This window comes from Scomber japonicus, chromosome 10 (assembly GCF_027409825.1).
Source record: "Scomber japonicus isolate fScoJap1 chromosome 10, fScoJap1.pri, whole genome shotgun sequence".
Lineage (NCBI taxonomy): Eukaryota > Metazoa > Chordata > Actinopteri > Scombriformes > Scombridae > Scomber > Scomber japonicus.
This window is the reverse complement of record NC_070587.1, coordinates 35,346,661-35,359,613: the sequence shown is the minus strand read 5'-3', so window position 1 is coordinate 35,359,613 and position 12,953 is coordinate 35,346,661. Positions and strand designations below refer to the sequence as shown.

The 12,953-nt window shown below is 41.8% G+C and overlaps 17 non-coding genes across 17 annotated transcripts; all 17 read left to right on the top strand.

Moving 5' to 3' along the window:
* The first annotated feature begins 898 nt into the window (after positions 1-898).
* Positions 899-970, top strand: trnae-uuc (transfer RNA glutamic acid (anticodon UUC)). Its single transcript has one exon. It is a non-coding gene; the product is annotated as a tRNA-Glu (tRNA).
* A 573-nt stretch (positions 971-1,543) lies between these two features.
* trnae-uuc (transfer RNA glutamic acid (anticodon UUC)) lies at positions 1,544-1,615 on the top strand. The gene has a single exon. It is a non-coding gene; the product is annotated as a tRNA-Glu (tRNA).
* A 522-nt stretch (positions 1,616-2,137) lies between these two features.
* On the top strand, positions 2,138-2,209 carry trnae-uuc (transfer RNA glutamic acid (anticodon UUC)). Its single transcript has one exon. It is a non-coding gene; the product is annotated as a tRNA-Glu (tRNA).
* A 467-nt stretch (positions 2,210-2,676) lies between these two features.
* Positions 2,677-2,748, top strand: trnae-uuc (transfer RNA glutamic acid (anticodon UUC)). Its single transcript has one exon. It is a non-coding gene; the product is annotated as a tRNA-Glu (tRNA).
* A 160-nt stretch (positions 2,749-2,908) lies between these two features.
* trnae-uuc (transfer RNA glutamic acid (anticodon UUC)) lies at positions 2,909-2,980 on the top strand. The gene has a single exon. It is a non-coding gene; the product is annotated as a tRNA-Glu (tRNA).
* Positions 2,981-3,457: 477 nt separating this feature from the next.
* On the top strand, positions 3,458-3,529 carry trnae-uuc (transfer RNA glutamic acid (anticodon UUC)). Its single transcript has one exon. It is a non-coding gene; the product is annotated as a tRNA-Glu (tRNA).
* Positions 3,530-4,051: 522 nt separating this feature from the next.
* On the top strand, positions 4,052-4,123 carry trnae-uuc (transfer RNA glutamic acid (anticodon UUC)). The gene has a single exon. It is a non-coding gene; the product is annotated as a tRNA-Glu (tRNA).
* Positions 4,124-4,791: 668 nt separating this feature from the next.
* trnae-uuc (transfer RNA glutamic acid (anticodon UUC)) lies at positions 4,792-4,863 on the top strand. Its single transcript has one exon. It is a non-coding gene; the product is annotated as a tRNA-Glu (tRNA).
* A 461-nt stretch (positions 4,864-5,324) lies between these two features.
* Positions 5,325-5,396, top strand: trnae-uuc (transfer RNA glutamic acid (anticodon UUC)). Its single transcript has one exon. It is a non-coding gene; the product is annotated as a tRNA-Glu (tRNA).
* A 515-nt stretch (positions 5,397-5,911) lies between these two features.
* On the top strand, positions 5,912-5,983 carry trnae-uuc (transfer RNA glutamic acid (anticodon UUC)). The gene has a single exon. It is a non-coding gene; the product is annotated as a tRNA-Glu (tRNA).
* A 465-nt stretch (positions 5,984-6,448) lies between these two features.
* trnae-uuc (transfer RNA glutamic acid (anticodon UUC)) lies at positions 6,449-6,520 on the top strand. The gene has a single exon. It is a non-coding gene; the product is annotated as a tRNA-Glu (tRNA).
* Positions 6,521-6,681: 161 nt separating this feature from the next.
* trnae-uuc (transfer RNA glutamic acid (anticodon UUC)) lies at positions 6,682-6,753 on the top strand. Its single transcript has one exon. It is a non-coding gene; the product is annotated as a tRNA-Glu (tRNA).
* Positions 6,754-7,273: 520 nt separating this feature from the next.
* On the top strand, positions 7,274-7,345 carry trnae-uuc (transfer RNA glutamic acid (anticodon UUC)). Its single transcript has one exon. It is a non-coding gene; the product is annotated as a tRNA-Glu (tRNA).
* A 1,237-nt stretch (positions 7,346-8,582) lies between these two features.
* trnae-uuc (transfer RNA glutamic acid (anticodon UUC)) lies at positions 8,583-8,654 on the top strand. The gene has a single exon. It is a non-coding gene; the product is annotated as a tRNA-Glu (tRNA).
* A 1,907-nt stretch (positions 8,655-10,561) lies between these two features.
* Positions 10,562-10,633, top strand: trnae-uuc (transfer RNA glutamic acid (anticodon UUC)). Its single transcript has one exon. It is a non-coding gene; the product is annotated as a tRNA-Glu (tRNA).
* Positions 10,634-11,353: 720 nt separating this feature from the next.
* Positions 11,354-11,425, top strand: trnae-uuc (transfer RNA glutamic acid (anticodon UUC)). Its single transcript has one exon. It is a non-coding gene; the product is annotated as a tRNA-Glu (tRNA).
* A 294-nt stretch (positions 11,426-11,719) lies between these two features.
* On the top strand, positions 11,720-11,791 carry trnae-uuc (transfer RNA glutamic acid (anticodon UUC)). Its single transcript has one exon. It is a non-coding gene; the product is annotated as a tRNA-Glu (tRNA).
* Positions 11,792-12,953: the final 1,162 nt, after the last annotated feature.

Below are 12,953 nucleotides of genomic sequence, written 5' to 3'. Positions count from 1 at the left end.
ATTTGTCATTAAGATGTAGATATAATTGTACTATGAGACTTGAGATGTTCAAACGACATGTGGCTGGACATGGTCATTCCAACCAAGCAGGGAAACACCGGGCGTAACTCACTTAACCTACTGATATCAGTCTTCAGGTAGTCAATAGAGCAAACCATGTGATCTTGATTGTAACAAAAATCTGCAGGCATACATCTCTTTATGGACTAGTTTGGACATGTGTGACATACTGGGAGTTGGAACATCTGGTGGCATTTAGTGAAACTACAGTTTAACACACAGAAGAAACCAGGAATCCTGACTGCTAGACCATATGGGACCTGGTTTCAGACACTGAAAGCAGCTTTCTTGGGTTGCTAACAACTTCTGAGTTTAAATAGCTCAGCTTGAAAGTCACTAGAACACAAGAAAGCTGCTCTGAGAACAAGAAACTAAGTCCCATATGGTCTAGCGGTCAGGATTGCTGGTTTTCACCCAGGCGGCCCAGGTACAACTCCCGGTATGGTAACCTGAATGGTAAATGGACTGTACTTATATAGCACCTTTCTAGTCTGTGTGACCACTCAAAGCGCTTTACATGACATGACATCATTAACCCTTTCACACACATTCATACACTGATGGCACAGCAACGGGAGCAATTAGGGGTTAAGTTTCTTGCCCAAGGACACATCAACATGTGGACTGGAGGAGCCAGGAATCGAACCTCCAAACTTCCAATTGAAGGACGACCTCTCTACCTCCTGAGCCACAGCCGCCTGACCATACAGAACCTAGTTCACAGAGTTGCGAAAGACTCATTACAGCTGTTAACTTGGGATGACTTGATCATTTATAACGAAGCTCACAAGAGTCGAGCAGAATCCCAAGAAAACAGCTCTCAGGATTTCTGACGAAGTCCCATATGGTCTAGCGGTCAGGATTCCTGGTTTTCACCCAGGCGGCCCGGGTTCAACTCCCGGTATGGGAACATACGTTGCTCTTAACAATCAGGTAAAGTAAATCTCACAGGAATTGAGTGCCCAAAGCATGTCAAACAGTGCTACATACTTCAACTAGTACAGAAACAAATGCTCTTGTTTACCTCAGAGCAGGACTATAGTTATAATAGTATAGTAGTACAGAGAACATAAAGTTAGCTGGCTGTATGAGACAGTATTATCACTCAGCATGAAACTACATAAGTGTTCTTATGTATTCAGTCACTGAAAACCAACATAAACAATTCTAGATCACCATTGATTGATGTAGACTTTGCTATACCAGGAGATGAACCCAGGCCAGCTGAGGGAAAACCAGGAATCCTGACCACTAGACCATATGGGACATAAACACAGAAGAGGACATTGGTCATATTTGCCTGAGAATGATGAAATTAGGACTTTCATATACTGAAATAACTATTAATTTATCAAGAAAGCTGCTCTGACAGTAGGAAAGACTCGTTACAGCTGTTAACTTGGGATGACTTGATTATTTATAACGAAGCTCACAAGAGTCGAGCAGAATCCCAAGAAAACAGCTCTCAGGATTTCTGACGGAGTCCCATATGGTCTAGCGGTCAGGATTCCTGGTTTTCACCCAGGCGGCCCGGGTTCAACTCCCGGTATGGGAACTGAATTGCATGTATCACATTACACGTCCTTTGGAGGGATGTTCCAAGTCATTGTCAGATAAAGTTCACATGTATTTGTCGTTAAGATGTAGATATAATTGTACTATGAGACTTGAGATGTTCAAACTACTCTATGAAACGACATGTGGCTGGACATGGTCATTCCAACCAAGTAGGGAAACACCAGGCTTAACTCACTTAACCTACTGATATCAGTCTTCAGGCAGTCAATAGAGCAAACCATGTGATCTTGATTGTAACAAAAATCTGCAGGCATACATCCCTTTATGGACTAGTTTGGACATGTGTGACATACTGGGAGTTGGAACATCTGGTGGCATTTAGTGAAACTACAGTTTAACACACAGAAGAAACCAGGAATCATGACTGCTAGACCATATGGGACCTGGTTTCAGACACTGAAAGCAGCTTTCTTGGGTTGCTAACAACTTCTTAGTTTAAATAGCTCAGCTTGAAAGTCACTAGAACACAAGAAAGCTGCTCTGAGAACAAGAATCTAAGTCCCATATGGTCTAGCGGTCAGGATTCCTGGTTTTCACCCAGGCGGCCCGGGTTCAACTCCCGGTATGGGAACATACTTTGCTCTTAACAATCAGGTAAAGTAAATCTCACAGGAATTGAGTGCTCAAAGCATGTCAAACAGTGCTACATACTTCAACTAGTAGAAAAACAAATGCTCTTGTTTACCTCAGAGCAGGACTATAGTTATAATAGTATAGTAGTACAGAGAACATAAAGTTAGCTGGCTGTATGAGACAGTATTATCACTCAGCATGAAACTACATAAGTATTCTTATGTATTCAGTCACTGAAAACCAACATAAACAATTCTAGATCACCATTGATTGATGTAGACTTTGCTATACCAGGAGATGAACCCAGGCCAGCTGAGGGAAAACTAGGACAGCTCGACCATATGGGACATAAACACAGAAGAGGACATTGGTCATAGTTGCCTGAGAATGATGAAATTAGGACTTTCATATACTGAAATAACTATTCATTTATCAAGAAAGCTGCTATAAAAGCATGAAAGCATGTCCCATATGGTCTAGTGGTCAGGATTCCTGGTTTTCACCCAGGCGGCCCGCGTTCAACTCCCGGTATGGGAATGTCTACATGCAACTGGTAACCTGACCATACACAACCTGGTTCACAGAGTTGGGAAAGACTCGTTACAGCTGTTACCTTGGGATGACTTGATCATTTATAACGAAGCTCACAAGAGTCGAGCAGAATCCCAATAAAACAGCACTCAGAATTCTGACGAAGTCCCATATGGTCTAGCGGTCAGGATTCCTGGTTTTCACCCAGGCGGCCCGGGTTTAACTCCCGGTATGGGAACACACTTTGCTCTTAACAATCAGGTAAAGTAAATCTCACAGGAATTCAGTGCCCAAAGCATGTTGAACAGTGCTACATACTTCAACTAGTACAGAAACAAATGCTTTTGTTTCCCTCAGAGTAGGACTATAGTTATATATTGTATGAAATCAGAAAACATAAAGTTAGCTGGCTAAATGAGACATTATTATCACTCAGCATTGAACTACATAAGTATTCTTATGTATTCAGTCACTGAAAACCAACATAAACAATTCTAGATCACCATTGATTGATGTAGACTTTGCTATACCAGGAGATGAACCCAGGCCAGCTGAGGGAAAACTAGGACAGCTCGACCATATGGGGCATAAACACAGAAGAGGACATTGGTCATATTTGCCTGAGAATGATGAAATTATATATAACATACATGAAACCTATACTGAAATAACTATTAATTTATCAAGAAAGCTGCTCTGACAGCATAAACGCAGGTCCCATATGGTCTAGCGGTCAGGATTCCTGGTTTTCACCCAGGCGGCCCGGGTTCAACTCCCGGTATGGGAACTAAATTGCATGTATCACATTACACGTCCTTTGGAGGGATGTTCCAAGTCATTGTCAGATAAAGTTCCCATGTATTTGTCATTAAGATGTAGATATAATTGTACTATGAGACTTGAGATGTTCAAACTACTCTATGGAACGACATGTGGCTGGACATGGTCATTCCAACCAAGCAGGGAAACACTGGGCGTAACTCACTTAACCAACTGATATCAGTCTTCAGGCAGTCAATAGAGCAAACCATGTGATCTTGATTGTAACAAAAATTTGCAGGCATACATCCCTTTATGGACTAGTTTGGACATGTGTGACATACTGGGAGTTGGAACATCTGGTGGCATTTAGTGAAACCACAGTTTAACACACAGAAGAAACCAGGAATCCTGACTGCTAGACCATATGGGACCTGGTTTCAGACACTGAAAGCAGCTTTCTTGGGTTGCTAACAACTTCTGAGTTTAAATAGCTCAGCTTGAAAGTCACTAGAACACAAGAAAGCTGCTCTGAGAACAAGAAACTAAGTCCCATATGGTCTAGCGGTCAGGATTCCTGGTTTTCACCCAGGCGGCCCGGGTTCAACTCCCGGTATGGGAACATACTTTGCTCTTAACAATCAGGTAAAGTAAATCTCACAGGAATTGAGTGCCCAAAGCATGTCAAACAGTGCTACATACCTCAACTAATATAGTAGTTTACCTCAGACCAGGACTATAGTTGTATATTGTATGAAATCAGAGAACATAAAGTTAGCTGGCTGTATAAGAAAGTATTATCACTCAGCATGACACTACATTAAGATTTTTATGTGTTCAGTCACTGAAAACCAACATAAACAATTCTAGATCACCATTGATTGATGTAGACTTTGCTATACCAGGAGATGAACCCAGGCCAGCTGAGGGAAAACTAGGACAGCTCGACCATATGGGGCATAAACACAGAAGAGGACATTGGTCATAGTTGCCTGAGAATGATGAAATTAGGACTTTCATATACTGAAATAACTATTAATTTATCAAGAAAGCTGCTCTGACAGCATCCTAGCGGTCAGGATTCCTGGTTTTCACCCAGGCGGCCCGGGTTCAACTCCCGGTATGAGAATTTCTACATACAACTGGTAACCTGACCATACAGAACCTGGTTCACAGAGTTGCGAAAGACTCGTTACAGCTGTTAACTTGGGATGACTTGATTATTTAAAACGAAGCTCACAAGAGTCGAGCAGAATCCCAAGAAAACAGCTCTCAGGATTTCTGACGAAGTCCCATATGGTCTAGCGGTTAGGATTCCTGGTTTTCACCCAGGCGGCCCGGGTTCAACTCCCGGTATGGGAACATACTTTACTCTTAACAATCAGGTAAAATAAATCTCACAGGAATTCAGTGCCCAAAGCATGTCGAACAGTGCTACATACTTCAACTAATATACTAGTTTACCTCAGAGCAGGACTATAGTTGTATATTGTATGAAATCAGACAACATAAAGTTAGCTGGCTGTATGAGACATTATTATCACTCAGCATGACACTACATAAGTATTCTTATGTATTCAGTCACTGAAAACCAACATGAACAATTCTAGATCACCACTGATTGATGTAGACTTTGCTATACCAGGAGATGAACCCAGGCCAGCTGAGGGAAAACTAGGAATCCTGACCACTAGACCATATGGGGCACAAACACAGAAGAGGACATTGGTCATAGTTGCCTGAGAATGATGAAATTAGGACTTTCATATACTGAAATAACTATTAATATATCAAGAAAGCTGCTCTGACGGCATGAACGCAGGTCCCATATGGTCTAGCGGTCAGGATTCCTGGTTTTCACCCAGGCGGCCCGGGTTCAACTCCCGGTATGGGAACTGAATTACATGTATCACATTACACATCCTTTGGAGGGATGTTCCAAGTCATTGTCAGATAAAGCATTTCTCATTAAAATGTAGGTATAATTGTACTATGAGACTTGAGATGTTCAAACTACTCTATGAAACGACATGTGGCTGGATATGGTCATTCCAACCAAGCAGGGAAACACTGGGCGTAACTCACTTAACCTACTGATATCAGTCTTCAGGCAGTCAATAGAGCAAACCATGTGATCTTGATTGTAACAAAAATCTGCAGGCATACATCCCTTTATGGACTAGTTTGGACATGTGTGACATACTGGGAGTTGGAACATCTGGTGGCATTTAGTGAAACCACAGTTTAACACACAGAAGAAACCAGGAATCCTGACTGCTAGACCATATGGGACCATGGTTTCAGACACTGTAAGCAGCTTTCTTGGGTTGCTAACAACTTCTGAGTTTAAATAGCTCAGCTTGAAAGTCACTAGAACACAAGAAAGCTGCTCTGAGAATAAGAAACTAAGTCCCATATGGTCTAGCGGTCAGGATTCCTGGTTTTCACCCAGGCGGCCCGGGTTCAACTCCCGGTATGGGAACATACTTTGCTCTTGACAACCAGGTAAAGTAAATCTCACAGGAATTCAGTGCCCAAAGCATGTTGAACAGTGCTACATACCTCAACTAGTACACTAGTTTACCTCAGAGCAGGACTGTAGTTGTATATTGTATGAAATCAGAGAACATAAAGTTAGCTCGCTCTATGAGACATTATTATCACTCAGCATGAAACTACATAAGTATTCTTATGTATTCAGTCACTGAAAACCAACATAAACAATTCTAGATCACCACTGATTGATGTAGACTTTGCTATACCAGGAGATGAACCCAGGCCAGCTGAGGGAAAACTAGGACAGCTCGACCATATGGGACATAAACACAGAAGAGGACATTGGTCATATTTGCCTGAGAATGATGAAATTATATATAACATACATGAAACATATACTGAAATAACTATTAATTTATCAAGAAAGCTGCTCTGACAGCATAAATGCAGGTCCCATATGGTCTAGCGGTCAGGATTCCTGGTTTTCACCCAGGCGGCCCGGGTTCAACTCCCAGTATGGGAATGTCTACATGCAACTGGTAACCTGACCATACAGAACCTCGTTCACAGAGTTGCCGAAGACTCATTACAACTGTTACCTTGGGATGACTTGATTATTTATAACAAAGCTCACAAGAGTCGAGCAGAATCCCAAGAAAACAGCTCTCAGGGTTTCTGTCGAAGTCCCATATGGTCTAGCGGTCAGGATTCCTGGTTTTCACCCAGACGGCCCGGGTTCAACTCCCGGTATGGGAACTAAATTGCATGTATCACATTACACATCCTTTGGAGAGATGTTCCAAATCATTGTCAGATAAAGTTTCCATGTATTTGTCATTAAGATGTAGATATAATTGTACTATGAGACTTGAGATGTTAAAACTACTCTATGAAACGACATGTGGCTGGACATGGTCATTCCAACCAAGCTGGGAAACACTGGGCGTAACTCACTTAACCAACTGATATCAGTCTTCAGGCAGTCAATAGAGCAAACCATGTGATCTTGATTGTAACAAAAATCTGCAGGCATACATCCCTTTATGGACTAGTTTGGACATGAGTGACATACTGGGAGTTGGAACATCTGGTGGCATTTAGTGAAACCGCAGTTTAACACAGAAGAAACCAGGAATCCTGACTGCTAGACCATATGGGACCTGGTTTCAGACACTGAAAGCAGCTTTCTTGGGTTGCTAACAACTTCTAAGTTTAAATAGCTCAGCTTGAAAGTCACTAGAACACAAGAAAGCTGCTTTGAGAATAAGAAACTCAGTCCCATATGGTCTAGCGGTCAGGATTCCTGGTTTTCACCCAGGCTGCCCGGGTTCAACTCCCGGTATGGGAACATACTTTGCTCTTAACAATCAGGTAAAGTAAATCTCACAGGAATTGAGTGCCCAAAGCATGTCGAACAGTACTACATACTTCAACTAATATACTAGTTTACCTCAGAGCAGGACTATAGTTGTATATTGTATGAAATCAGAAAACATAAAGTTAGCTGGCTGAATGAGACATTATTATCACTCAGCATGAAACTACATAAGTATTCTTATGTATTCAGTCACTGAAAACCAACATAAACAATTCTAGATCACCACTGATTGATGTAGACTTTGCTATACCAGGAGATGAACCCAGGCCAGCTGAGGGAAAACTAGGACAGCTCGTTCCAAGTCATTGTCAGATAAAGCATTTCTCATTAAAATGTAGATATAATTGTACTATGAGACTTGAGATGATCAAACTACTCTATGAAAGGACATGTGGCTGGACATGGTCATTCCAACCAAGCAGCGAAACACCAGGCTTAACCAACTGATATCAGTCTTCAGGCAGTCGATAGAGCAAATCATGTGATCTTGATTATAACAAAACTACAGTTTAACACACAGAAGAAACCAGGAATCATGACTGCTAGACCATATGAGACCTGGTTTCAGACACTGAAAGCAGCTTTCTTGGGTTGCTAACAACTTCTGAGTTTAAATAGCTCAGCTTGAAAGTCACTAGAACACAAGAAAACTGCTCTGAGACAAAGAAACTAAGTCCCATATGGTCTAACTGTTAGGATTCCTGGTTTTCACCCAGGCGGCCCGGGTTCAACTCACGGTATGGGAACATACTTTGCTCTTAACAATCAGGTAAAGTAAATCTCACAGGAATTCAGTGCCCAAAGCATGTTGAACAGTGCTACATACTTCAACTAATATACTTGTTTACCTCAGAGCAGGACTATAGTTGTATATTGTATGAAATCAGAAAACATAAAGTTAGCTGGCTGTATGAGACATTATTATCACTCAGCATGAAACTACATAAGTATTCTAATGTATTCAGTCACTGAAAACCAACATAAACAATTCTAGATCACCACTGACTGATGTAGACATTGCTATACCAGGAGATGAACCCAGGCCAGCTGAGGGAAAACCAGGAATCCTGACCACTAGACCATATGGGACATAAACACAGAAGAGGACATTGGTCATAGTTGCCTGAGAATGAAGAAATTAGGACTTTCATATACTGAAAAAACTATTAATATATCAAGAAAGCTGCTCTGACAGTATGAAAGCAGGTCCCATATGGTCTAGCGGTCAGGATTCCTGGTTTTCACCCAGGCGGCCCGGGTTCAACTCCCGGTATGGGAATGTCTACATGCAACTGGTAACCTAACCATACAGAACCTCGTTCACAGAGTTGCAAAAGACTCGTTACAGCTGTTACCTTGGGATGACTTGATTATTTATAACGAAGCTCACAAGAGTCGAGCAGAATCCCAAGAAAACAGCTCTCAAGATTTCTGTCGAAGTCCCATATTGTCTAACATCCCTCCTTTGGAGGGATGTTCCAAATCATTGTCAGATAAAGTTCCCATGTATTTGTCATCAGGGCCGGTTCTAGGCAGGCATATATGAGGGGGCAATCAGAAATGTGAAGGGGGCATCATGTGTACACATCATGCTCCAGCACTTTTTTTCTGTGCTTATAGTAACGATGCTTTCTTCATTGAAAGGGGTCTATGTGTCCAACCCCAACCTGGAGAAGTGGATTGCACTTTGTCAGGCCTCTACCTTCAGACCTGTCCAACTTGGGTGTCCCACCTGAAGACTAACTGAGGCATGCAAACCCCCTGACCACAATAAGGTGGCAATCCCTCAGGGGGGGGGGGACTGAAATATAAACATAAAATAAAATGAAATAAAACATCCTTCATCCAGATTTTATCAACAAACAACATAACATTTATCTTAACTGGATGGCCTGATTCTCAAATAAATTTTGACCTAAAGTAGGACTTCACACAATATAGTCAATATTTACAAAACTGAAAGGTAGTCTTATGAATAATAATAAAAAATCTTCTCAAACTATTTTGTAAAACACAATAGATATACAGCAGAACATTGTTTTTGTTTTTTGTTTTTTTGTTGGCAGCTTAACAGGCTGCTTTGGGGGAGCACTTGTTGAGGGGATGGAGGGAGCTGGTGCAGGAGAATCAGTGCTTGCTGATGCTAAAGGTGCAGTATTGCTAGCTGCTGTGATTATTTAAAAAAACAGTAGAGAACTACAGCCTGGGGCGGGGCTTTACGTAGGGGTCCGTCCATAGACTGTATAAAGGGTCTGTCAGACACAGGTCACTTGTCTTCAGTTTGTCACATGCAGTGGACGTGGGCACTCATCTCTATGCTTGTAACGCTGCTGCTCCTTCAATGTCTAACCCACTCCGTGGCAGTGCTGAACCCTGACACCAACTGTCAGGGTACGTCTTGGCTCATTTGCATAATGCAACAGTGATTGGATGTTTACTGAGGGCTGAGGGGTGTGTGCGGGTGTGTGTGCGGGTGTGTGTCTGCGCTGCGCAGCCTGTGAATACACGCACAGCGGAGGGACAGAGAGATGAGAGGGAAGCCGATACTGTAGGCTATCGTGTGTGTCCCTTTTTGAGCTGTTTTTTCCACTACTGCAGATTTTGATATTTTGTCAACTTGTAATGTATATTAATTGTGTGAGTATATTAAAATGTGCTTTCTCAACTTCAAAATTTTGATTTGAGGGGGCACAACATTTATTTAAGGGGGCTCTGCCCCCTCTTGCCCCTGCGTAGAGCCGGCCTCGTTTGTCATTAAGATGTAGATATAATTGTACTATGAGACTTGAGATGTTCAAATTACTCTATGAAACGACATGTGGCTGGACATGGTCATTCCAACCAAGCAGGGAAACACCAGGCTTAACCAACTGATATCAGTCTTCAGGCAGTCAATAGAGCAAACCATGTGATCTTGATTGTAACAAAAATCTGCAGGCATACATCCCTTTATGGACTAGTTTGGACATGTATGACATACTGGGAGTTGGAACATCTGGTGGCATTTAGTGAAACTACAGTTTAACACACAGAAGAAACCAGGAATCCTGACTGCTAGACCATATGGGACCTGGTTTCAGACACTGAAAGCATCTTTCTTGGGTTGCTAACAACTTCTGAGTTTAAATAGCTCAGCTTGAAAGTCACTAGAACACAAGAAAGCTGCTCTGAGAACAAGAAACTAAGTCCCATATGGTCTAGCGGTCAGGATTCCTGGTTTTCACCCAGGCGGCCCGGGTTCAACTCCCGGTATGGGAATGTCTACATACAACTGGTAACCTGACCATACAGAACCTGGTTCACAGAGTTGCGGAAGACTCATTACAGCTGTTACCTTGGGATGACTTGATTATTTATAACGAAGCTCACAAGAGTCGAGCAGAATCCCAAGAAAACAGCTCTCAAGATTTCTGTCGAAGTCCCATATGGTCTAACATCCCTCCTTTAGCGGTTAGGATTCCTGGTTTTCACCCAGGCGGCCTGTGTTCAGCTCCCGGTATGGGAACGTACTTTGCTCTTAACAATCAGGTAAAGTAAATCTCACAGGAATTGAGTGCCCAAAGCATGTCGAACAGTGCTACATACTCCAACTAGTACAGAAACAAATGCTCTTGTTTACCTCAGAGCAGGACTATAGTTGTATATTGTATGAAATCAGACAACATAAAGTTAGCTGGCTCTATGAGACATTATTATCACTCAGCATGGAACTACATACGTATTCTTATGTATTCAGTCACTGAAAACCAACATAAACAATTCTAGATCACCACTGATTGATGTAGACTTTGCTATACCAGGAGATGAACCCAGGCCAGCTGAGGGAAAACTAGGAATCCTGACCACTAGACCATATGGGACATAAACACAGAAGAGGACATTGGTCATATTTGCCTGAGAATGATGGAATTAGGACTTTCATATACTGAAATAACTATTAATATATCAAGAAAGCTGCTCTAACAGCATGAAAGTGGGTCCCATATGGTCTAGCGGTCAGGATTCCTGGTTTTCACCCAGGCGGCCCGGGTTCAACTCCCGGTATGGGAATGTCTACATGCAGTTTATGAATAAGGATTAATTAATAATGTCTACAGTTATTTAAGTAGATGTTGAGTGACTGAGCATATAATAATCTTGAGTCATGATACTGTCTCAAACAGCTGGCTACTTGAGTTGCTAATAAATTTAGAGCTCAGTTATCTCAGGATAGGATGTTATTATCTTCTGACTGTGATTTAATGATTTTCGGGGTTTAATATAGTTGAGAGTAGTCATCCTGATATAACGCACTTTAAATGTTACTAGAAGACAAGAAAGCTGCTCTGAGATCTTGAGACCAGGTCCCATATGGTCTAGCGGTTAGGATTCCTGGTTTTCACCCAGGCGGCCCGGGTTCAACTCCCGGTATGGGAACATACTTTGCTCTTAACAATCAGGTAAAGTAAATCGCACAGGAACTGAGAGTTTAGTAGAAACTTTAACTCTCAGTATGGCAACAAGCACTCTTGTGTTTATTTACATGAAGAGCAGAACTTCAGTTGTAAAAAAAGAAAAAGTTAAAATTAGTAAGCATTATAACTCAGCTTGAAGATCCTTAAGAACTCAACACCTACTTAACATGATCCTTGTAGACATTCCCATTCCCGGTGTGTTCCCATACCGGGAGGTGAACCCGGGCCGCCTGGGTGAAAACCAGGACTCCTGACCGCTAGACCATATGGGACCTGATCACTAGATGGGACATTATTCATATTTGCCACAGAATAAGGAAACTAGAGTCACCACAGTTTGATGCACTAAAATAACCTTTAATAAACCAATAAAACTGCTCTGAGGATGTGAAACCTCCTACATGGTTTTCACCTCGGTGACCTGAGTTCAGCCTGTGGGATGGGAATGAGCCTAAAACACTTCCTTCTTTGCTGTCCTCAAACTGTTTGAATTTAAGAAGCTTTAAATCTAAATTGAATAAATCAGGATTTAAACGTGTTTATTTTTCCTCACATGGATCAGGGAGGCGGAGAGGAGTGGCAATTTTGATTTCCAGTGCGGTAAATTATGAACACATATCAGAACATAAGGATAAGGGAGGCAGATTTGTTATGGTCACAGGGAAGATAGAAGGTACTGTGATAAGTCTCCTTAACGTGTATGTGCCGCCGGGCAGTGACTGGTCCTTCTATAAACATATGGTTGATTTAATGACAACAAAAAGTCAAGGGATTTTAATATGTGGCGGGGATTTTAACATCCGATTAAATTCCAGAATTGACTCATCAAACGGGAAATCTAATGCAAAAAAACATCAGCAATAGATTTAATACCTGGATGCGTGAAGTGGGGATTGTGGACGTATGGAGAGAGATAAACCCGACGAGTCGAGACTACTCACATTACTCGTACGCTCACAATGTTTACTCACGCATCGACTACTTTTTTATGCTTAAAGGAGATCTTTTTAGGGTGGGTAACTGTGAAATAGGACCTAGTACTATTTCAGATCACTGTCCCGTCTATATGTCAGTCCATCTGAATAATAATAAGAAATCCACTCTCTGGAGACTGAACTCAAACA